The 24578-nt window shown below is 41.9% G+C and overlaps 1 long non-coding RNA gene across 1 annotated transcript in view; it reads right to left on the reverse strand.

Annotated features, from left to right (window-relative positions):
• LOC144223150 (uncharacterized) overlaps positions 1–23248 on the reverse strand; it is a 30196-nt gene extending 6948 nt beyond the window's left edge. The window contains exons 1-2 of the long non-coding RNA XR_013332595.1: positions 23177–23248; positions 19717–19949 (exon numbers count right to left, since the gene is read on the reverse strand). This is a non-coding gene — a long non-coding RNA (uncharacterized LOC144223150). The remainder of the gene's footprint in view (positions 1–19716; positions 19950–23176) is intronic.
• Positions 23249–24578: the final 1330 nt, after the last annotated feature.

The following is a 24578-nucleotide window of genomic DNA, read 5'->3' on the forward strand; positions in this document are numbered from 1 at the left end:
GCACATTCTGCATGTTCAAGAATTTGGATGGCAAGGAAAAGGAGGAAGGTAGGGAGTGACTTAAGGGAGCAGCAGGTTCTAACAAAGGTTGTTAAGGAAAGAGAGACCCGAGCATGTTAGCAGCAAGGCTGGAGTAATGGGAAGAGGGGCAAGCCTGGAAAGAGTCAGAAGGAAAGGGTTAATGAAGGCGTGGGAGAGCCATCTGTCCATCTGTGTAGAAAAAGGAGGCGGGCGCCTGGGTGGTTCATTCTGTTGGGTGTCGGACTTTGGCCTAGGTCATGATCTCGGTGTTCGTAGGTTCGAGCCCCACATTGGGCTCTGTGTGGACAGCTCCGAAGCCTGCTTCGGAACCTTTGTCTCTCTCTCTTTCCCTGCCCCTCTCCTGCTTGTGCTCTTTCTCTCTCTGTCAAAAATAAATGAATAAGCTTTAAAAAAAAAAAAAAAAAGAGGCCACTATGCCATGCACCACTCAGACCAAGTAGCAGCTCTCCTGTTCTCACCTTTATCAGTTTCTGGAAATTCTTTCTAAAAAAAAAAAAAAAGCCTATAAAAAGGACAAACCCACTTACTGCTCCAGAAAGCTCATAGCCATCGGTCCACAGGTTTCCTGCCCCTATGTTACAGTATCGGTAGTGGCAGTGCTGGGGATAAAGCAGGGAGCGAAACTGATGAGGTCCTGCCCTCATGGCACTTCCCTTCTCACGGGAGACAAGACAGTTGTCAGACACGTTACCACGGAACCCCATGTGAGGAAGTGGCACAGGCCCTCAACAAGTGTATAACTGAAGGGAAGGAGGTCTAGAATGACTGAGGGGCACTATTCACATGAGGCGGTCAAAGGAGGGATCTCTGGCCAGACGACATTTTTTCTGAAGCCAGCAGGGCCCAATTCAATGAATGATAAATAGGAAGTCAAGGTTTCAAAAGTCGAGATCCTACAAAACAGCACCTTTCAGGAAAATCAATAAACAAAAGTAGCCTGGTCCAGTTATCAGTTATCCTGACAGTGGTATTTTCTGAATAAAAATCTGGGCTGCAGATCAACTTTCTATTAATCCCAAATGTGACTTGTGTCATTATCCAATACCACTTACTATGGATTTCTGATCCCCCAAACACGCCTACATTTTAGAGACCTGAAGGACAACATTAGTATTATAAGAGTCCGATTTCTGTTCAGATTCCACGGAAAACGCTAAGAGAAAACATCTCTGAGGAAAGCCTGAGATAAACAGTTGGGACGTCTACAATGTTTTAAATCTCCTTGTAATTTAATTTTTCATCAGATGCATGCTCTTTGCCTACAGGCGCTTAGTGCTCCCTAAGCATCATGGGTACAGATCTTGAACAACTCTTCGAAGAGTCCTTCTGCTAGAAGGTCTGGCTGGCTGAAAACACATGGATTATATCATGTGATGGCCACACAACATGGCCAATGAGCAGAACTTTGGGAATATATCCTCCAGAGCAAGGAGAAAGTGGGAGTGGTGGAGCTTCTCAGGGAAAATCCCTTATAACTCCCCTAAACGCCCCATTCAGATACTTTGCAATCTCTTTTTTCCTGGTCCATTGTGCTGCCTTTGGCACTGTTGACTCTGCCCTCATTTTTACAACTCTCAGTGTCCCTGGTTACCCTGACACTGATTTGTCTCCCTTCCTTCCCAACCCCTCTACACTCCACCAGATTAACAGCCGTGCCTAATTTTTTAAATGTGCCCCAACAGCAAAATACACAGCAGATGGTAGGTATCCAAAAATATTTGTGGAACTGACTCAAACCAGGTGACACCTTGACAAAGTTCTTCCTCAGGTTCGTCATCGGCCGCACATCCAGATGTATTATTGCCCCATTCCTCCCTCCCACACTACATTCCTTCATTCATTCCCTCATTCATTCCCTCACCCCTCTAATAAATGTGTACGGGACAGCTAGTGAGGACAGCACCTGTTCTGAGAGCCAGAGATACGGCAGTGAACAAAAACAATCAGAAACCCCTGCCTTGATAGAGTTTACATTCCAAAGTGGGAGACAGATCACTAAAACATGCAGCAGGTACAAGGTGAGGAGAGCTATAGAAAAACACGTCAGCAGGGGTATGGGACGAGGCCCCGTCAGAGCAGCGAGCGGTGGACAGGAGCTGCTTAGGACTGGCCTGCGAGAGCCAATTGCTAGCGTCTCTTCCCCAGTCCCCATTTTGTGGTATCGGTATTGCATCAGTAGCTTAAAATGGTCACAGTGGGGGACGCCTGGGTGACTGTCAGTTGAGTATTCAACTCTTGATTTCGGCTCAGGCCATGATCCCGGTGTCGTGGGATGCAAGCGTGGAAACACGGTCAGAGTGAATATTTATACCAAGGAAATTGGCAAATGCTACTCAGAGGCTTTTTTTCTGGAAAGCTAGATGTTTAACATTTCCCAGCATAAAGTACACACGCACACATGCGCACACGGATATATTCTAGGAATCTGACCGTGTGCACTTGTGGAAACTGGTCTATGTGGGGCTGTTGCTTCTGTGTCTGGTGCTGGCGCCTGAGGTCAGCAGGGCAGGTAGCCAGCGACGAAAGACGGATGTGAAGTAAAGGAAGCAAGATGGAACCAGGGGGACGGACTAGAATGTTCATCTAGCCCTCTTCGTCTCCAAGCCTCCGTTTTCAGTGATGTGGCAAAGTCCTTCACGAGAAGCCAGCACCTTTCATCAGCAGCTACACACACCTTTGACCCAGGAGTCTGAGACACGAAAGGAGGCTCCAGTGAGAAAGAGCTGCAAGAGTTGTGGGCCCAGCCTGGTGCCAGCCAGGTGAGCCCGCAGGTGAGTGACACCAGAGCCTGCTGCACCAGCGCGTTGCACACTGTACCAGTCCTCTACGTGCAAAACCAGTGTAGCCGTCCACATCGCCTGCAGGCTGACAACCCTGTAGAGAAGACACTCTGGGAAACCATCAGGCCCAGCTGAATTGACAATGCAAACCCACCATGGTTAGGAAAGAGAATAAAGAGTGTTGGTGGCAATTTTCAATAGGATTTTCATGGAAAGGCTTACCGAGAAGCTGATATTTGCATGATAATCTGAAAGAAGTGAGGGAGCAAGCTTTGGGGATTGTTCTGGGAAGAGTTTCAAGCAGAAGGAATAGCAAATGGAGGACCCTGAGTTGAAGTCACGTGTGATATTTTCAAAGAACAGCAGGGATGACAGTGTGGCTGGAGTGAGTGAGGGAGAGAGTACACAGAGGAAAGGTCAAGAAGGTAAGTGTGTGTGTGTGTGTGTGTGTGTGTGTGGCAAGGGGAGGCCTTGTAACACTTAGCCAAGACCTTGGCTTCTATTCTGAGGAAGTGAATAGCAAGATCAAACCAGTCTTAGCAGGATCATTCTGGCTGCTACACTAGGAATAGCCTGAAAGGTCAGCAAATGAGGATTATTAAGAGATTATTGCAAAAATCAACAGGGAAGCAGATGACAGAGCAGGGGAGTAGCAATGCGGATGGAACAAAAAGGTGGGATTCTGGACCTCTTTTGAAGGTAGAGTCAACAGAATTTGGACTGGATATGGGGTATGGGAGAGCTGGAAGAATCAAGGATAAGTTCAGGTTCTTGGGCTGAGCAATATTAGAATATTAGACATTGCCATTAACTAAAATTGCAAAAACTGAAAGACAATCAAGCCTGGATGGGAAGGAGGAGATCAAGAGTTCAGTTTGGACAAGTTGAGTTTGAGTTTTCCTTGGGGCGCCTGGGTGGCTCAGTTGGTTAAGCGTCCCACTTTATGGCTCAGGTCATGATCTCATGACTCGTGGGTTCGAGCCCCGCATCGGGCTTTGTGCTGACAGCCAGCTCAGAGTCTGGAGACTGCTTCGGATTCTGTGTTTCCCTCTCTCTCTGCCCCTCCCTGCTTACGCTGTCTCTCTCTCTCTCTTTCAAAAATAAATAAAACATTAAAAAAAAGTTTTTTTAAATTTTCCTTTAGACATCAAATTGAAGATGACAATTGGATCTATGAATACAGAATTTAGGGAAAGCTATAGGCTAATGATACAAATCTGAGATTAACAACAAACAGAGAGTATTTGACACCATGAGGCTGGATGAGACCACCAAGATGTAAAGTGGAAGAGAGAAGAGCTGGAAGAACTGTGTGCTGAGACCCTGCCCACTAAATGCTCAGGGATATGAGGAGGAATAAGCAAAAGACGCTAACAAGGAGTGACCAGAGAGGTTAGAGACGACCCAAGAGAGTGTAGTAGCCTCCAAAGCAAGTAACAGAAAGAGGGAGAGAGCAGTCAACTGAATCAGATGCTGCAGATACATCCCGTTAGAGGAGAACTGAAAGCTGATCTTTGGATTTGGCAAAACGGAAGTCTTTGGCCACTTGCTAAGAACAATTTTGGCAGACCGGAAACAATAAAAGCTATATGAACTGAATTCAAATAAGAAGGAAATAAAGAAGTTAGAGACAAGGCAGAGAGGCAACTCTTTTGAGGAGTAAAAGGAAGGAGAAAAATGAGACACGAGCAAGAAAGCAAAATGGGGATCAAGAGAGAATTTTGGGGGCACCTGGGTGGCTCAATCAGTTAAGCGTCCAACTTCAGCTCAGGTCATGATCTCGCAGTCCATGGGTTCAAGCCCTGCATCAGGCTCTGTGATGACCTGGAGCCTGCTTCAGATTCTGTGTGTGTCTCTCTCTACCCCTCCCCCACTCATGCTCTGTCTCTCTCCATCTCTCAAAAATGAATAAACATTAAAAAAAAATTTTAAAGAGTTATGATCTGCTTTTCTTTGAACTGGAAGAAATCTCTGTGTTTGTAGGCTGACAATAATGATCCAGTGGAGAGGGAAGTTTTTGTGATGGATGGAGAGAGGGATCAGCTGTTGAAACAGTGTCCACAGTAAGCAAGGATGAGACTAGTACCTAAGCGGAGGGATTGCACTATGAGCAGAGTGACTTTTGTCCACCATAGACCAACTACTTGAAGCCAGCAGACCAAGTACGTGAGGCAGGCAGGTAGATTTGGGAGGAGGATACAGAAGTTATTATTTCTAACCTCTCATTTCTCCATAAGCAGGGTAAAAGTATCAACTAAAAAGATTTGTAGGAAGAGTTAAATAAGTTAATACATATGAACTCCCAGAGAGTAGGTAATGAATGTTAACAGCTATTCAATATTATTACACATCAGTCTGTGTGATCTAATCTGTTCTTATGGTTTCACTGACCTCTTATCCTTAAGCTTCAGATGCAAGATCCAAGATCTGGACATCTCTTAAAATCAACAGGTTTAGGGGTGCTTGGGTGGTTCAGTCAGTTAAGCATCTGACTTTAGCTCAGGTCATGATCTCAGAGTCTGTGGGTTCGAGCCCTGCGTTGGGCTCTGTGCTGACAGCTCAGAGCCTGGAGCTTGCTTCAGATCCTGTGTCTCCCTCTCTCTGCCCCTCCCCCACTCGCTCTCGGTCTCTCAAAATAAAAAAATAAAGACATAAAAAAATCAACAGGTTTAGAACTCAAGTCACTTTGGTTTTCTCTGGATAACTCCATCTTCCACAAGCTTGTCACAGTTAAGGGCTCCTTCCACCTGGACACATCAACCACAGTGCTAGCCTTCTGAATTTCTTCTTCTTCTTCTTCCTCATACTCTTTCCTCAGCATTTTGGAAACTCTTTCTCTCCTCCCTTCTCTCCTCTATCATCCCTCCAACTGTACCCTTTCACTCTCTCAAGCATGTCTTTCTTCTGGACTTTGACTTCCTAAGCGACCCTTTCTGTCAAGGTGGCCCCCTGTGAATCTCTCTTCCCCATGTACAGAGTGATCTGTCCAAAATGCAACACTGTGTCACTTTCTGGAGTAAACACTTCCATGGTCCAGTCTATGCAGCATGGCACTCAAGGCCTTTCATGCTATGTTTACATCTTTAGCTGCATCTCCTCTTTCAACCTGGTACTTGATATACCAGTCATACTAAGTATATATGGCTTCCCTCCACAACGTTCCCAAAACTACACCCCCCAAACTGTTGAGTACCACCATGCCCATGTCTGATTACCCTTCAACTCTCAGTTTTGGCATCATCTCCTCCAGGGAATGCTCTCTGATCCAGCTTGAGCGAAGTGCCATTCCTCAGGGTTTTCACCGTATCACATCCAAACACCCAGCGTGTTACAGCTGCTCAATGAATTGGTTGTCATTATATTAAATGAACTGCATCTAATTGATTAAACTACATTAGATCATTCCTTGAAATCCTTTCCAGTATATGGTACTGCATTTTTCTTTAGTCAGTCTTTTTTTTTTAATTCCAGTATAATTAACATACAGTGTTATATTCATTTTAGGTAGACAGTATAGTGGTTCAACAATTTTATACTTAGTGCTCATCACAATAAGTGTACTCTTAATTTCCTTCACCTATTTCACCCATTCCCCCACCACCTACCCTCTGGTCACCATCTGTTTGTTCTCTACAGTTAAGAGTCTGCTTCTTAGTTTGTCTCTTCTTTCTTTGTTTTATTTCTTAAAGTCCACATGTGAGTGAATTCATATGGTATTTTATGATTTATCTCATTTAGCATTATACTCTCTAGATCCATCCATGTTGTTGCAAATGGCAAGAGCTCATTCTTTTTTTATGGCTAAGTAGTACTTCATTGTATCTCTATGCCACATCTTCATCCATTCATTTATCGATAGACACTTGGGTTGCTTCCATATCTTGGCTTCTGTAAATAATGCTGCAATAAACATAGGGATACATATATCCTTTCAAATTAATGTTTTTGTATTCTTTGGGTAAACACCTAGTAGTGGAATTACTGGATCATGTGGTAATTCTATTTTTAATTTTTTGAGGAACCTCTATACTGTCTTCCACAGCGGCTGCACCAGTTTGCATTCCCACCTACAGTGCACAAGGGTTCCTTTGTCTTTACATCCTCACTAACACTTGCTGTTTCTTGTAGTTTTTATTTTAGCCATTCTGATAGGTGTGAAGCTGTATCTCTTTGTGGTTTTGATTTGCATTTCCCCAATGATGAGTGACTTTGAGCACCTTTCCATGTGTCTGTTGCCTCTTTTGGTTACAGTCTTACTGAAATAAAATTCACATGCGATATAAGTCACCCTTTTGAAGTGTACAATTCGGTGGCTTTTAGTCTATTCACAGAATTGTGTAACCGGCACCACAATCAATTTTACAACATTTTATCACCCCAAAAAGAAACCCTGTACCTTTTAGTTGTCACTCTCCGTTTCCACACAATCTACTCAACTCCTGGCAATACTAATCTCCTTTCTGTCTCTGTGGATTTGCCTATTCTGGACATTTCATATCAATGGAATGTTAGAATATGTGATCTTTTGTGTCTGGTTTCTTTCAATTAACATAACATTTCAAGATCCATCCCTATTGTAGGATGTATCAGTATTTTAGTTTTTTATTGCCAAATAATATTTCATTTATATGAATATGCCACATTTTATTAGTTATCCATTCATCACTTGATAGACATTTGGGCTGTGTCCAATTTTCATCTATTATGAATAATGTTGCTATGAACATTCTTGCACAAGTTTTTAATGTGGCTATATTTTTCATTTTGGGGGCATATATTAGGAGTGGAATTGTTGTGGTCATAAGGTAACTCTATATTTAATCTTTTGATGAACTGCCAGACTATAGCAGGTATATTTTTCCATTACATAAGTGAAAATGTGGATACCATTTGTCCTTACAAAAGGTTTGTGCTACTGGGCGCCTGGGTGGCTCAGCCAGCTAAGTGTCAGACTTCGGCTCAGGTCATGACCTCGCTGTTCCCACGTTCAAGCCCCGGGTCGGGCGCTGTGCTGACAGCTCAGAGCCTGGAGCCTGTTTCAGATTCTGTGTCTCCCTCTCTCTCTGCCCCTCCCCCAATTGCGCTCTCTCTCTCTCTCTCTCTCTCTCTCTCTCTGTATCTTCCTCCCTCTCTCTCAAAAATAAATAAACATTTAAAAACATGATTTGTGCTGCAGTTGGGTGGAGATCTTGAATAAGAGAACTTTTGATTCAGGTCAGCTGGCCCTTGGACACCCTCTAGTGTATAGCAAACCGCCGCCCTGCTGGCCACAGAAAGCCCCTTCCAAAACTAAGACTCTGTGCTCAGCCCCCCAGGTAGGGTTGGGATTGTGACTTCGAAATAAAGTCATAGACGTTGCTCCTCTTCATTCATCATCCACTCCCCAGTAACAGCTGAATTTGAAAATACTATACTTGAAGCAGCATGTGATTCTCATATTTATTTTGTGACTCAGTTATAATTGTGTAATAAATCCCCTGGATATAATACTTTTGAACATTTATATACACATGGCAGCTACAGGTTGTATTTTATGGTGTTTGGATAATTTTTTAAAAACAAAATAAAATACCGTCTAAGTCTCTCATCAAACCCAAACCAACGTGCGCTGTACAGTCTTTCAAAAGTTGAGCCTCCACCAGGTCACTGCCGCCTTCAAAGACTTCCAGTGCCTCTCAGGCTAAGAACAGACATCCTGGGCTTGGCCCCAGGAGGCCTCAGCTCTGTGCCATCTGCATCTCTGTCTTATCTCCTGCCACACCCTCCACGAACTTGGGTTCCGTCCACTCTGGTCTCCTCACCCTCTCCTGAGTACACTTTCCCAAGCCTGTTCCCTGGCCCTCTGCTCCAACAATGTTCCCACTCCTGGTATTATCTACGTCTGATTCATGTTCCAAAGTCCACATCAACGGCAGTCTTCTCTATGAATGCTTCAACATCAAAAAAAATGACCTCTCCCTCCTCATGTATTTTCGCCATACATCACTGAATGTGTTTTTATGGACACGTCATCCTCTCCCACTATGTTCTAAGTTCCTTGAAGGCAGGATGATATGGTAACCTTTACCCTCCCTATAGGCATGCCTTTTAGCCTAGTGTGTGTCTGGGGAAAGGTGACTTTGCTCACATGTAATTGTGATTTGTTGGATACTTAACAAAAGCTATGTTTGAAGGAGTGTATAAATGGTTTACTATAAATAACATTTCCTTTTAATTACTCCATACTCTTCCCTATATTCGTGTGGTTCAGTGCTTATCTCCTGAACTTCTTTTGGGGTGGGTTACAATCATTCTTTATTAAGTACTGACTCTGTGCACAGTGCTGGAAATAGGAGTTCACACCACATGCCTGCCCTCCAAACTTTGCTTACCAGTAATCAGTGTCACGGTATTCTTATTTTTACTAGAGTTTCATATTCATCTTAGAAGAACTGGTGTTCAAATCACTAGAAAGACTTGTGGACAGGAGGGTGCCTCTGTTTGAATCCAAACAGAGGAAGAGACCCTGAGTCTCATGGCCTCCTGGATGTGGTGTTTTGCTCTGGGAAGAGGCAGAGGAGTAGGCATTCTCTTTTTCCCTTGTTGTGTTTTTACCCCTCTAAGCTATGTTGAGTAGTATGACCCTCTATACTATGGCCCCTACACTATGACCCTCTATGACCTCTACATTGTGTTGAATTTTTGCTTTGCTGCTAAGTCTGCATCTTCCTTTTCCTGGACACTTTACCTCTGTTTCCCTTCAGTTCAGTTCAGTTCAGTAAACATACATTGAGCACCTACTGCATGCAAGGAATGATGGAAAACATTGGTTCCCCGATTTATCAGAATATATTACATATTTTTATAACAAAGAAGATATATTTATGTATAATCTATATGCACATTTATGAAAGTATATTTTCATAAGCAGAGTAGAGTAACATATTATAAGAGGGTTCAGCTCAAACATTAAATTCATTAGGGGTGCCTGGGTGGCCCACTCAGTTGAGCTTCTGACTGGATTTCGGTTCAGGTCATGAGCCTAGTGTTGTGGGATCAAGCCCCTGCTTAAGAGTCTCAATCTTTCCCTCTCCCACCCGCTCTCTCTGCTCCTCTTCCCCTCACATGCTCTCTCTCTCAAACTAAAAAAAGAAAAAAACCTAAATGTTAGGTGAAAAATAAAAGCACAATTTCTCTCAGGAAGCCCTTAAACGGTCTATAAAAAGCATACCGTAAATGGTACGAAGGAAGTGACGTCCACCTGAGAAAACACGTGAGGAAACAGACAACTCCTGCATGAAACATCCCAAACTCACGTGGGGCTTCTGGAGATGAGGCGAGTTAAGCGTGCATTTGATGAGCCTTTGCCGTGTCTGGATGTCTAAGTGTGTGTGCCCGGCTGTTATCCTAGGGGACACAAAATTATAAAGATGTATGCTGTAAGTACTACAATCTCTTCCTTTCTTCTCCTTTTGAACTGCCCCAACGTACCTGCTCTCCATTCTCCGCTCTTCGAACCTCTCAGCCGGAATGTCCTAGTTCTAGGCTGCCACCTTGTGGCCGTTCAGTGTATGTGCTTTAGCCGGCCTGTTCGGTGTGCTGCTTGCCTTCTCTTAACGGCTCGCCATTCCTCCTACCTTCTGCATGTTCCTCACTGCCGCTAACTTCACCTGGCATTTAGGAACAAGATGTCACTTAGGTGACAGATGAAAAGTAGAAAAGGGTGCTTCCTTTTCCAGAGCTGCCAGTTTTCCTGTCGCAGAATCATGAAAATGTACTTATTACAATACTTCATATCCTTCAGGATAACAACTGTCCCCAATGCTTAAAATCATGGCACGGTTGCACATTCTTTTGGAGTCTACACATAATTATAGTTCTCCTCCATCCCCAATTGCCATGTAATCTTTATTTTATTTTAATGTTTATTTATTTTGAGAGAGAGTACATGTGCGCAAGTTGGGGACAGGCAGTTTCTTCAGGGTTTTTTTTTTATGTATATAATGGGCTTAAAAAAAATTTTTTTAAAGTTTATTCTGAGCGAGAGCAAGTGAGCACGAGTGAGGTATGGGGCAGAGAGAGAGGAAAAGAGAATCCCAAGCAGGCCCCACATCCGTACAGAGCCCAATGCTGGGCTCGAACCCGCAAACTGTGAGATCATGACCTGAGCTGAAATTGAGTCAGACACTTAACCGACTGAACCACCCAGGTGTCACTGGGATATCTTTTCTTTTGTGCCATTTCCTCTTCTGGTTTAGGAACAGTCTGCTTTTCTTCAGTAAGAATCATCTCACTGTGGCAGAGAGAGCTCATGTAAGGTTAATCCGACCATGAGCCCGGCAAGTTCTACGGCACATCTTTACTAAAGGCTTTGTCACCTGGATGTCTTCAATGATCAGAGAATCTATGTCTAAACCCTTAAGTTCAGCATTAATCTCTGCATTTTTAAGCCATGTGCAGTAAAAATTCAGCACTCCTTTTGGGCCACCCACCCTGCGCCCAGCCCCACTGTTTGGCCTGGGCACACGTACCACCTCTGCCATTGTAGCGCCAGAATGGCACACATTGCTTCCGCAAAGTGACATCCTTCAGATACTTGGTGACTTTTCAGATATGCATACCCTTGGTGGTCTGGGCAGGCTTCGTTTGTGTTCTTAAGGTGAACACAAAGACCTAAACCTCTTGATTTGAATCATTTTGCAGGGTTTCTCAGGTGAAATGAATAGCAAACTATTTTCAGAGATCACTTCAGACCACTTACAGGAAGAGCTGGATATTATCCATTAATTTTTATTGATTATGCATCATAATAATTAGCTAAAATGAATCCAGTTCTTTCAAGTCCCCATAGAGACTGTCTATCCCCACGCTTAGTCCCTCGGTGAGGGGAGGCCTGCACCATTTCTCCTTACTGCCACAGAACACTTCAACAAGCAGGTATTGGTTGCCTGCCACGTGTTATGTTGGGCAACACCAAGTGAGCAGCATTATCATACCCTCAAAAATTTCAGTCTATTCTGATGGGGTGGGTGGTTCACCCCGGCTGTATATTAGAATCATGTGGGCCTCCCGCACAAAGTAAATGAATGTCCTCTGGACATGGAATCAGAGTATGATTGTTTTTCCAAAGGTCCCAGGTGATCCTAGCAAGCAGGCAGTGTTGAGAACAACTGGTCTAGTTGGGAAAGAGACTTAATACAAGTTGATTGTAATGTTCTATTGGAGGGATAAATAAATTGCTATTGAAGTGATAAATTCTGCCTAAGGATCAAGCAGAATATAAGCTTAATGAAGGCAGAGATTCTTGTTTTTTTCATTGATGCATCTTAACCACTAGAACATATCTAGATTCGCTGTTTAATTTCTTTTGTTGAGCTTGGGGCGCCTGGGTGTCTCAGTCAGTTGAGCGTCTGACTCTGGCTCTGGTGATGGTCTTGTGGTTTGTGAGATCGAGCCCCCGCATCCAGCCCTGTGCTGACAGAGCCTGGAGCCTGCTTCAGATTCTGTGTCTCCCTCTCTCTCTGCCCCTCCCCTGCTCATGCTCTGTCTGTCTCTCTCTCAAAAATCAATAAAAAAAAACATTTAATTTATATTGTTGAGCTTGAATGAATCAAATTTCAAGATGAGTATGGGAAAGGCATTTAAAGGAGAGGTACTATAGGGGCGCCTGGGTGGGTCAGTCGGTGGAGCGTCCCACTTTGGCTCAGATCATGATCTCAAGGTTTGTGGGTTTGAGCCCTGCGTCAGGCTCTGTGCTGACAGCTTGCTCAGAGCCTGGAGCCTGCTTCAGATTCTGTGTCTCCTTCTTTCTCTGCTCCCCCTCCCCACCCCCCCGCTCACACTCTGTCTCTGTCTCTCAAAAACAAATGTAAAAAAATATATATTTAAAGGAGAGGTACTATAAAGAAAAAAGACAGGAGACTAAGTGAAGACTATTTGGGAAGAATTTCATACAGTTAACTTAAACCAGATTGTAGATTGTGTGATAAAGACTAGTGGAATATTGCACTGATTTCTATGCTAAGGAATTTGTTCTCTTTATAGTGTGCAAAAATTGGCAAATGCCAAAGAACAAAACAGTACACAATTTATGGTTTACAAAAATAACACTCAAGTTCTAAGGTTATTAAATATTTCTCCTTACGTTCCTGCGTTCCCGTGGATAAGAAAACTGTCTGCCACCATTTTTATAGTAGAAGAAAATTGATGAAATTAATCTTCCTGTATTTAAAACTCCACTAATATTTGGACCCAAGAAGCTAAACTGGTAGGTGTCTAACTTCATTACAGAAGCACAGGATTCAGTATTGGAAGACAGTGAAAATATATAACATTGTTGGGAATAAATATCTCCTAAATAAAGCAGATTGTCAAATTATCAAGGTACAATGGAAAAGAACATTGAATGAAATGTCTTAATAGATTGGGAAAAAAATCTTTAAAGGAAAATTTCTCTGGAGAAAGACTCACGAATTAGTGGGGGAAAAAATCAGATTTCAAGAGTTCAGACAAAGGTAGCATGATCCCCAGGCCAAAGACATTAAAAAGAAAAAAGGTATTAGAAAGGAAAGTTTAATAATATTCTCATAAACTGATCTCAGTGAGAAAGGAAAGGGGGAATAAAGAAATCAAAGTAACTGTATATCCGCATGACATCAATTTTTTTAATGCAATCAATCTTGTCCATAGGATGTATGTAGAAGAATAAATAGCAGTGATGATCTAAAACTCTTAAGAATCACTTCAAGCAGGTTAGTGTGGAAAAGAGCTAAGATTCTTTTTAAAATTCTGAATATTTTATTTTTTAACTTTTTATTTTAAGTTTATTTATTTATTTTGAGAGAGACAGAGAGAGTGCTCGTAGAGGAGGGACAGAGAGAGAGGGAGGGAGGGAGAGAGAATCTCAAGCAGACTCAGCAGAGTCAGTGCAGAGCCCAACGCCATCCTGGAACTCTCAAAACCATGAGATCACGACCTGAGCTAAAATCAGGAGTCAGATGCTTACCTGGCTGAGCCACCCAGGCACCCCTTTTTTTTTTTTTTTTTTTTTTTTTTTTTTTTTACTTTTTAGAAATATATTTGGAACAAGGGGGAAAAAAAGACAGGTTTTCTGTTTGGGACAGAAAGGATAACTTATTCCAGTGGTTCTACATTCGAGTGCATGGGAATCACCTCAAGGCCTTGTTGAAATACAGATTGCTACTCCCAGCTTCAGAGTACTGTATCAGAGGTCTGGATTAAGAATTTGCTTTTCTACGTAGCCTGGGTGGCTCAATTGGTTAAGCGTCTGATGCTTGGTTTCAGCTCGGGTCATGATCTCATGGTTCGGAGGTTCAAGCCCAGTGTTGGGTTCTATACTGATAGTGCCGAGCTTGCTTGGGATTCTCTCTCTCTGTCCCTCCCCTACTCATGCCTTCTCACTTTCTCAACATAATAAAATAAACTTGAGAAAAGAATTTGCTTTTCTAACAGATTTCTGAATAATGTTGATGCTGCTGGCCCAGGTACCACACTCTGAGACACACTGTGAGATTTATTGCATATCCTGGTTTGAGGTTCCTAAGAAGTAGATGCTGATACAAGGATTCAAGTGTAACAACTTCGTTTACGTGGGAGGCACAGAGAACAACTGCTGGGGAGGTAGGATGTGAGTGCTCTGGCAGCATAGGGACATCAGGACGCCCGTGAGCAAATAAGGCGAGAAGTGAGCTTTCAGATGCCAAGATCAATGTAACTAGATGGGGAAGGGCGTGAGGGGGGAGGTGTCCTATGTTCAGGAAACAGCACGTGTGAAGACTGTGTTGGGAACGCGTCTTGGGAATGTGTGTGGCAGCTTCGGGGGATGGGAATCTGTGGCTATCCCACCCTGGTCTCTAGTAAGGAGGGTGCTGTCAGATAAAGCTGGAAGGTTAAAGCAGCAGCAAACCAGGGAAATCTGCAGCCATGTTAAGAACTTTTGTTTTGTTGGGGCACCTGGGTGGCTCAGTCGGTTAAGCGTCCGACTTTGGCTCAGTCATGATCTCGTGGTCCATGGGTTCGAGCCCCACATCGGGCTCTGTGCTGACAGCTTAGAGTCTGGAGCGTAGTCCAGGGGCGCCTAGGTGGCTCAGTCAGATCTCACAGTTTGTGAGTTTGAGCCCCACGTTGGGGTCTGTGCTGACAGTTCAGAGCCTGGAGCTTGCTTCAGATTCTGTGTCTCCCTCTCTCTCTGCCCCTCCCCCAGTCGTGCTCTTCTCTCTCTGTCTCAAAAATTTAAAAAAAAAATAAAAATAAAAGAAATTTTGTTTTGTTTCTTTTTCTGGCAAGAACGTTGGATGATTTTAACCAGAAAATGGTGAGAGCATCGAGGACATGTGTACTAAGGGGAGCCAAAGCAGATTCAGGAAGGCTGATTGATCGTGGTCCACAAGTAGGGATGAGGTCTTTGGGTAGCAGAACGAGAGTAAACAGGAAGAAAAGCAAAGAAATTTAAGAGATATTTAGAAGATAAAATAAGCAGTGTTTGATAATGAATTGGATATGAGAGGTAAGGAAAAGGCAAGTTCCAAGGATGACTCCCAGGCTTGGGCAAGTGCTGGAAGGTACTAGGATTCTGGGTTCTGGAACACGAAACCTCGGTGTGAGAAGATAGCTATCGCGAGCTTAAGGTGCCTGCGAGGTAGTCAGAGATGTTGAGCGAGTAGACATACAAGGCTGGTGCTCAGAGGAGAGGCACAGGTGAAAGTTTGAGATCGGTTAACAAAAAGATGGTACCTGAAACCTGTACAAACATGATCACTGATGTGCAGAGATGAGATCTCTGATTAGGGACAAAGTTTGCACCAAAAACGAGGAGGGGAAAAGGACGGAGCCTTCAACAACTCTAACACTTAAGAACTCACCAAAGACAGTGAACCAGCGGAGGAGTAAGAGGCGAGTCTAAGGAAAACCAAGGAGAGCTGGGTGTCAGAGATGCCAAGAGAAAGCAGTATTTCAACACAGTAAAATAAAACAAGTACTAACTAGCTCTGAGACCGCCATCTAGGAAATAAGGGACTCTTCAAAATTAAGGTTCTCTGAATATAAACCCTGACTTCCATCTTTTCTACTAAGGAAAATAATATTTAATATAAACTTAGTTAATAAGAGAAATTGAGGGGCGCCTGGGTGGCTTAGTCGGTTAAGCGTCCGACTTTTCGCTTAGGTCATGATCTCGCGGTTCGTGGGTTCGAGCCCCGCGTCGGGCTCTGTGCTGACTGCCAGCTCAGAGCCTGGAGCCTGTTTCGGAGTCTGTGACTCCCTCTCTCTCTGACCCTCCCCTGCTCACGCTGTCTCTCTCTCTCCTAGAAATAAATAAAAAACATTAAGAGAAATTTTTTTAAAAAGAAATTGAAGCTCAAGATCCACGAATACAAGTAAATAGCTATTTCATGTGAATTCATATCTCTAGTTCCAGATAAGCCACATCTCAGTGTAAGAGGGACAACCCCATGACAATGGTGATAAGGACAGCTCTTTGCTGAGAGCCTCCTACACGAAAGTTTCATATCCAATCATCAGGTAGCATGAAAACAACACAAGGGATGCCTGTGCTCTGAGATCCACTTTTGCTAAGGTTCACCTGAGCCAAACCCACACCACCACATGCTCATACCTCTCTTTCTTTTCTTCCTCTGGGTCTGCTTCTGTGATGAACATCTCCATCCCCAAACCAGTGCACCATAGTTTATCTCTTCCCTCTTGGCTCAACGCTTTTGAACTGGTCATACATTAACTGACTTCTGGCTTCACATCAAGATTTTTATCTTGATCTGGGTCCACAGATAACTCAAGATATACAGTGCAGGGGGCCCAACTCTGTCATATTCCCAAGGAGGGCTGAATTTCAATCTATGATGATTATGACAATAATCACTTTTAAATTTGCAATGTTACCAAGGAACTACCACAAATAATCCTTGAGCAATGATAAAGCTGAGACAAGAGAAAAACCTGTAAGTCCCAGGTAGATTTTATTTTTTTAAGTAATCTCTATGCCCAATGTGGGGTTTAAATTTAATTTATTTTAATGTTTTTATTTTTTTTGAGAGAGAGAGAGCGTGAGTTGGGGAGGAGCAGAGAGAGAGAGAGCGAGGCAGAGGATGCAAAGTGAGCTCTGCGCGGAGCAGAGAACCTGTGGGGCTTGAACTCACGAACTGTGAGATCATGATCAGTCAGACACCTGACTGACTGAGCCACCCAGGCACCCCCATGCCCAACGTGGGATCTGAACTCACGACCCTGAGGTCAAGGGTCGTATAATCCAACAACTGAGCCAGCCAAGTGCCCACAGTGAGTCCCAGGTTTAGAATAACAAAGGCGCCCGCCTTGACTGCATGTGCACATTTCCATCCCTGGATTAAATAATGTGATGTCTTAAACCCCACTCAAACTGTTACAAAATAAATATAACCTTTCCTGTATTACAGCTTTCATTAACCTCAGATCAACTTGCCTCCTTAACATCATATTTCGCCACCTCACAGAATAAGCCGCAGGGTCATTTATCAGAAATATGAAAGGAATAAGCCTGAGGTTGAATCTTTACTTCTGTTTAGACATGCTTGCACTGGGAAGTGTTGTGCTTATGATATCAGAAGCCCTCAATAAGCACCAACCACTCAATACCTAAGACACCCTATCTGGATCAAACTGCTGAACTTTGTGCATGAAATACTTCTTCAGAACCAGAATGTCCTCCCTAATATTTGAGAATATAACAGAAGAAACAAAAACTTCCAGCTCTATTGAAGTCATACAGCCATCACTAATGAAGAGCATACAGCATCCCACATGTAGTCACCTTTAAGTATTCTTAATAGAACTAATTTTCCAGAGACAGACTTCTCTGGAAATGACCAGAGAGAATTATGTTGCTTGACAAAATTCTAGAGTAGCTGGCTAGTAAACAATTAGAAATAGCAAATAAAGGACCCACTGTATAGTCACTAAGTCAAACTGAACTAAATACATTTCATATTTTAACACATTTACTGGACCAGTAGATTGAGAACTGTTACTCTTGTGAACAATATGCAAGAGCTGGAGACTAGACGATGTAAGTTTATTCATAAGCGGTTTGATAACCATACTCAATTATTAATGGATGAAACCTGACTAAAACAGTCTTTAATGGTTTGCCCCTGGGCTGGTTTCATCATATGTGATGAGGTCAAGGCCTAGTTTATCCAATTTGCAAATGCATCTTGGAGTGAAAGGTAATATGTTGAATGCCAAAATTAAAATTCAAAACATGTATGTAGCAACAATGAGCCAAAACTGAAAAAGGAAATAAATGGGAGGTCCTAAATTATGAAAAACATTTTAGAGGTTATAACTGATATAAATTGCTATCAATGCTCATATACTCGAGCAGTTTTGTTTTCTTTAATTTATTCTTAAGTTAGCTAATATACAGTGTAGTCTTGTCTTTAGGAGTAGATTCTAGTGATTCATCACGTGCATGTAACACCCAGTGCTCATCCCAACAATTGCCCTCCTTAATGCCCATCACCCATTTTCTGCACTCCCATCAACCCTGTTTTTTCTCTGTATTTAAGAGTCTCTTATGGTTTACCACGCTTTCTGGGGTTTTTTGGATGTTTGTTTATTTTTGAGACAGAAAGAGAGAACAGGGGAGGGAGAGAGAGAGGGGGAGACAGAATCCCAGGCAGACTCCAGTCTCTAAGCTGTCAGCACAGAGCTGGACTCAGGGCCCCAACTCATGGACTGAGAGATCATGACCTGAGCTGAAGTCGGACACTTAACTGACTGAGCTACTCAGGCGCCCCTCCCCATTCTATTGTTATTTTTCCTACCCTTCTTCTATGATCGTCTGTTAAGTTTCTCAAATTCCGCATATGAGTGAAATCATATGATATATTTCTCTGACTGACTTATTTTACTTAGCATAATACCCTCCGGTTCCATCCATGCCATTGCAAATGGCAAGATTTCATTCTTTTTCATTGCCAAGTAGTATTCCATTATATATACAGGTGTGTGTGTGTGTGTGTGTGTATACAACTATATATATATACAAATATATACCACATCTTCTTAATCCATTCATCAGTTGATGGACATTTGAGTTCTTCCATAATTTGGCTCTTGTTGATAGAGTTAAGCAATTTTGATTACAATATGGTTTCTAATACAATCATACAACAGTACCAAATCATTCTGCATTGATCAAAAAAAAAAAAAAATTAAGGAACACCTGGGTGGCTCAGTCAGTTGGGCAGCCAAATCTTGGATTCTGCTCAGGTCATGTTCCCAAGGTCATGATCCTTGCTGAGTGTGGAGCATGCTTGGGATTCTCTCTCTCCCTCTCTCTGTTCCTTTCCCTAGCTCATGCTCTCCCTCTCTCTCTCTAATTAAATACACTTAAAAAGAAAAGAAAAAAATTAAAGCACTGTATCACAGTCAAGGAGCCAACAATTCAGGGCATTAAAAAAACCGAACTGGGATCAGCTAATGAAGACCAGAAAGGTAAGTGACACTAAAACCAGGTTGTGAGGAATGACTGAAGAAAATGATGATGTTTAACCTGAAACGAAGTAAAAAATTTCCTGATATTGCAAGTTTCTTATTTTATGCATGCAAAAGCAGAGGCACCTACATATTCAGTGCAATCCTCACTGAAATCCCAATGGCATTTTCCACAGAAATACAAACAATTCTAAAATCTACATGGAACCCACAAAGGAACCTGAACAGCAAAAATAATCTTGAGAAAGAACAAAGCTGGAGGCATCACACTCCAATTTCAAACTATATTACAGAGCAATAGTAATCAAATAATATAGTATTGACATGCCAAGAGAGACCTAGAACGATGGAACAGAATGGAAAACCCAGAAATAAACCCACACGTACATGTGTGTAATTAACTTACAACAAAGGTACAGTAGGGAAGGACAGGATCTTCAATAAATGGTGGTGGGGTGGGGCACCTGGGTGGCTCAGTTGGTGAAGTGTCTGACTTCAGATCAGGTCTCATGTTCACGAGTTCGAGCCCCACTTCAGGATCTGTGCTGAGAGCTCAGAGTCTGGCGCCTGCTTCGAATTCTGTGTGCCCTTCTCTCTCTGCCTCTCCCCCACTCACATTCTGTCTCTCTTTCTCTTTCTCTGTCAAACAGTAAATAAACATTAAACAATTTTTAAAAATAAACACATAAATGGTGTTAGGGAAACTGGACCATTATCTTATACCACACACAAAATATTAACTCAAAATTTAAAACCTGAAACCATAAATCTCCTGACAGAAAACATAAATGGAAAGCTCCTGATATCTGTCTTGTTGATAGTTTTTTTTTTACTTGATGCCAAAAGCAAAAAATAAGTGGGATTACAACAAACAAAAGCTCTCATGCAGCAAAGGAAACAATAAAATGCAAAGGAAATCTACTGGGAGAAAATATTTACAAATCATGTATCTGATAAGAGTTTAACATCCAAAATATATGAAGACCTTGTACAAATCAATAGAAAAAAGATCCAATTAAAAATAGGCAGAAGATCTGAATAGATGTTTTTCTAAAGACAAAAAAATAGCCAATGGGTAGGTGAAAAGATGCTCTCTAATCATCAAGAAAATGCAAATCAAAGCCACAATGAGGTGTCACCGCCTATCTGTTAGAATGACTACTATATATATATTTAAAAAAACAGCAACAAGTATATGGTGACTTATCATAAGTATTTCATAATGTATGTAATTATCAACTGCTTATGTTGTACACCTGAAACTAATATTGTATGTCAAATACACTTCAGTTTAAAAAAAATAAAGAAAGGGTGCCTGAGTAGCTCAGTCAGTTAAGTATCCAACTCTTGATCTTGGCTCAGGCTATGATCTGTTTGTGAGTTTGAGCCCTGCATTGGGCTCTGTGCTGACAGTGTGAAGCCTGCTTAGAATTCTCTCTCTCTCTCTCTCAAAATAAACAAACATAAACAAACAAACCAAAAACCAAACTCATAAATTGAGAAGAGACTGGTGTTGGCCAGATGGGAGGGCAGGGCGGGGAGGTGGGNGAATGGGCAAAACAGGTGAAAGGGTGAAGGTGGTCAAACAGTACAAACTTTCAGTTATAAAATGAGTAAGTCGGGGTGCCTGGGTGGCTCACCTGGTTAAACGTCTGACTCCTGATTTCAGCTCAGGTCAAAATCTCACAGTTCGTGGGTTTGAGCCCCACCCATGTTGGATGGGGTTGCTTGGGGTTCTCTCTGTCAGTCTGTCTCCCTCTTTCCCTCCCCAACCCTCTCTCAAAATAAATAAACGTTAAAAAAATAAAATGCATGTCATGGAGATATAATGTACAATATGGTGACTATAGCTAATACTCTATTGTATATTTGAAAGTTGTTAAAAGAATAAATCTTAAAAATCCTCATCACAAGAAAAAAATGGCAACAGTGTGTGGTAATAGATGTTAACTAGACTTATTGTGGTGACATCATTTCACAATATGTACAAATATTTTCATCATGACACCTGAAGTTCATGTGATGTGAATTCTATCTCAAAAGCACAAATTCAGGGGTGGTGATCCTGTTATTTTTGACCCAACTAAAATAGAGAATTATGAAGTTGTTTTGTGGAGATTGCTTAGATGTGATGTCATCATGGCATAGCCCAAAAACATTCTGGAAAGTCTCAATAGCACAGAAAAGTGCTCCTCCACTCAGCTCTACAGCACTGCCTTCACAGCCTTAATTCCTATTTTCTTTTTGCTAAACCATTATCTCTGCTCAGCTTAATCTTCCCCATAAACTGCTGGAGTTCTGCAGGTTGCCAATTGAAGACATAGCTTAAATTCCAAAAGGCAGGACACAAAAAGGAAAGAAAAAAGTTCTTGGGAATTTAAATCTCCCTAATCTGGTATACAATACTTGTTTTTCTGCGGAATCCCTAAAGCACCTTCTTGAGGTATCTAAACTTCAAAAAGCTCCAGCTAGGACACAGAAATGATGTCTACAAACAGGGAGAAAGTAGAGGGATGTGTGGATTGATAATCAGGACTTTTACTTGAAGTATGAAGTTTTTAAAAGAAACTGGGTATCAAGTTGCTTAAGGATGTTACTTTGTAGGATGTTAGTTTTTTATTTTAAAGGAATAAATTAATAAATACATAAATTTGTGTTAGGAAACCTCTTGCTTAAATTCTAGGTGGAGGAATAGACAACAGGCAGGCGAAGTGTGTCAGTTCTCCAGGAGCATTTTCTATGAATATTTTTCTATGAGTATTGTGTGCTAAGTTCTATTTTTATGTCCTATGAATATTTACTATGTAAATGTTTAGAAAATTGCTGTTTTCTTATCTTTAGGATCATAATCTATGGCAGAATTTTTTTTACACCAATAATTTGAGTGTAATGGGGTCCTGAGACCAAAAAGGGTGAGAATTCTTGGTCTAATGAACCTAAAATCACTTTATAAACATAAAAAAAAAATGTGTCTAAAGTATACTATATCAATTCTATCTAGAAACAGAAAAACAAAGTTAGATGAATATTCTCGATACAACCGAGTGAGTAATCCAAACTTAAGCTATTCAAGTGATTTGTTTATATTTCAAAATAAGTTTTCTCCTAGACAGTGGTTTCTTCAAGTTAATTATTGGCTAAGAAACAAGCATGTTAAAAATAAAATGGATGATAATGCACAACATAATGATGATAGTTGACACTGCAGTGGTATCTTTGAAAGTGGAGAGAGTAAATCACAGCGTTCTCATCACAAGGGGAAAAAGCCTCCTTTTTGTATCTATAGGAGATGATGGATGTTAACTAACCTTACTGTGGTAATCATTTCACAATATAGGTCAGTCATTTTGCTATACACCTTAAACTTATACAGTGCTGTACATCAATTATATCTCAATAATATTAACTGGGGAGAAGTGTAGGGGGTTAAATAAATTTCCCATCAATAAATCAATCTTGGGCATGATTTTGATTACTTAGTGTGATTATCAGCTGATTATTCTAAAAGATATATAGATTTCAAGTTTTATTTATTTGTGAGAGAGACAGAATGAGCAGGCGAGGGGTGAAGAAAGAGGAAGAGAGAGAATCCCAAGCAGGCTCTGAACTGTCGGGTCGGCCAGCAGCCTGAAGGGCGGCTCAAACACACGAAAGCAGGAGATCATGACTTGAGCCAAAACCGAGTTGGACGCTTCACTTACTGAGCCACCCACGTGCTCCCCCCACCCCACCCTTTTAAGAAGGCTTTGCGCCCAGCGTGAAGCCCAACACAGGACCTGAGCTGAGATCAAGAGTCAGGTGCCCAACCAACTGAGCCACCCAGGTGCCCCAGAAATATATTATTTTTACTTAGAAGTCCTCATTACCTGGAGTATTCGTACTTCTTGGAGACAAACACAATGTCTCAGAGGTTCTTGCAAAAGTTGCGGATAACAAAGACTAATAACCTTTTAGAACCTATATTCTAAAAGGAAAGAAAAAACATTATCCCAGACTTTCCTAAGAGGATTTGAGAGAACCTGACAGATATAAACATAGTTGGTAGACATGCACTAAATATCCAGTAACACTGAAGATAACAAGCTGTGTTCCAAGAACACTGTGTATAAACTCACTCAGTCCTCAGACCCAGAGGTGAGAGGTTAAGTAATTTGTCCAAAACCATGTAAGTATCAACCTGCAGGATTACCAAAAGCAGGCTAACCCGAGAAGCTAGTCTTGGTTGTTTTAAACACTTCCAGTATCTCTTCTTGTGTATCCACCGTAACTCCCCTTTTAGTTTCTGTTGGTCGCACTGGGCTCAATTCCCAGGAATTACATACTTACTAAAATCCACTGCCTACAAAACGCCTTGGAAAGAGAACATCCTACACATAGCTTATGAGAAAGGTCAGGCAAACGCTGTGGAAGGCCACTGGTTACACTGTCCACCTGTCTTTCTGTAGTTATCATGAGGGGAAGGCCAGGCAGTTTTCAGTTGTTACCTAGCTCGGGCACTTACAAGTGCCAGCATACGTGAAACAACCACTTACAATGCATCTAACAGTCACAAATATTAGAAAGGAGCATTTTTGTTCTGGACAAAAGGTAAGTTACTGCAGGCTGCTTTTGACTAAATTAAAATCTATATAAAAATCTCAAAACAATGTTGAGCAAAAGTAGTCAAATATAATTTTTACTGTGTGCTTCCTTTTCTATAAAGCATTAAAGCAGGCAAAATCTGGTATTAGAAGTTAGTGGTGCTGGCGAGTTGTGACTGCAAATAGAAACAGGGACTTCTGGGATTCTAGTACTGGTTTTTCTTGATCTCAGCTCTGATGACACAGTCAATTGTTCACTTTGAGTACATTATCATGAGTTGTTTTGCCACTTGACAGGAAATTTCCTCATCCCTGTTTCATGTGTTACTTCTTCCCCTGCAGAGAATGGCTGTAATTCATCTGATTAGGTCTCCTCCACATTCACCCCCCTGCCCTGCTCATGTTGAATTCTGTAATGGTAGACCCCTCAGCATTATACTCTCAAGAGTTCCTGTTAATATAGGAAACTATATAGTTTGATGTAAGTTTGTCAGTTAAAGTACATAATGCAATACCCACCCTGCCCCCCCCACCCCCCCATTTCAGGGAAGTGAGTGTGGTGACTGTCCGCTCTCAGTCCCAGGATTGGATAACTGATGTTGGATTAAGGGGAATGCATTTTCTTGAAGCTCCTGTATTCTCTTCCAATTGCTTAACTCCCTTTCCATTCCACACTTTTCAAAATTTT

Source organism: Crocuta crocuta, unplaced genomic scaffold (assembly GCF_008692635.1).
Source record: "Crocuta crocuta isolate KB4526 unplaced genomic scaffold, BGI_CrCroc_1.0 scaffold231, whole genome shotgun sequence".
Lineage (NCBI taxonomy): Eukaryota > Metazoa > Chordata > Mammalia > Carnivora > Hyaenidae > Crocuta > Crocuta crocuta.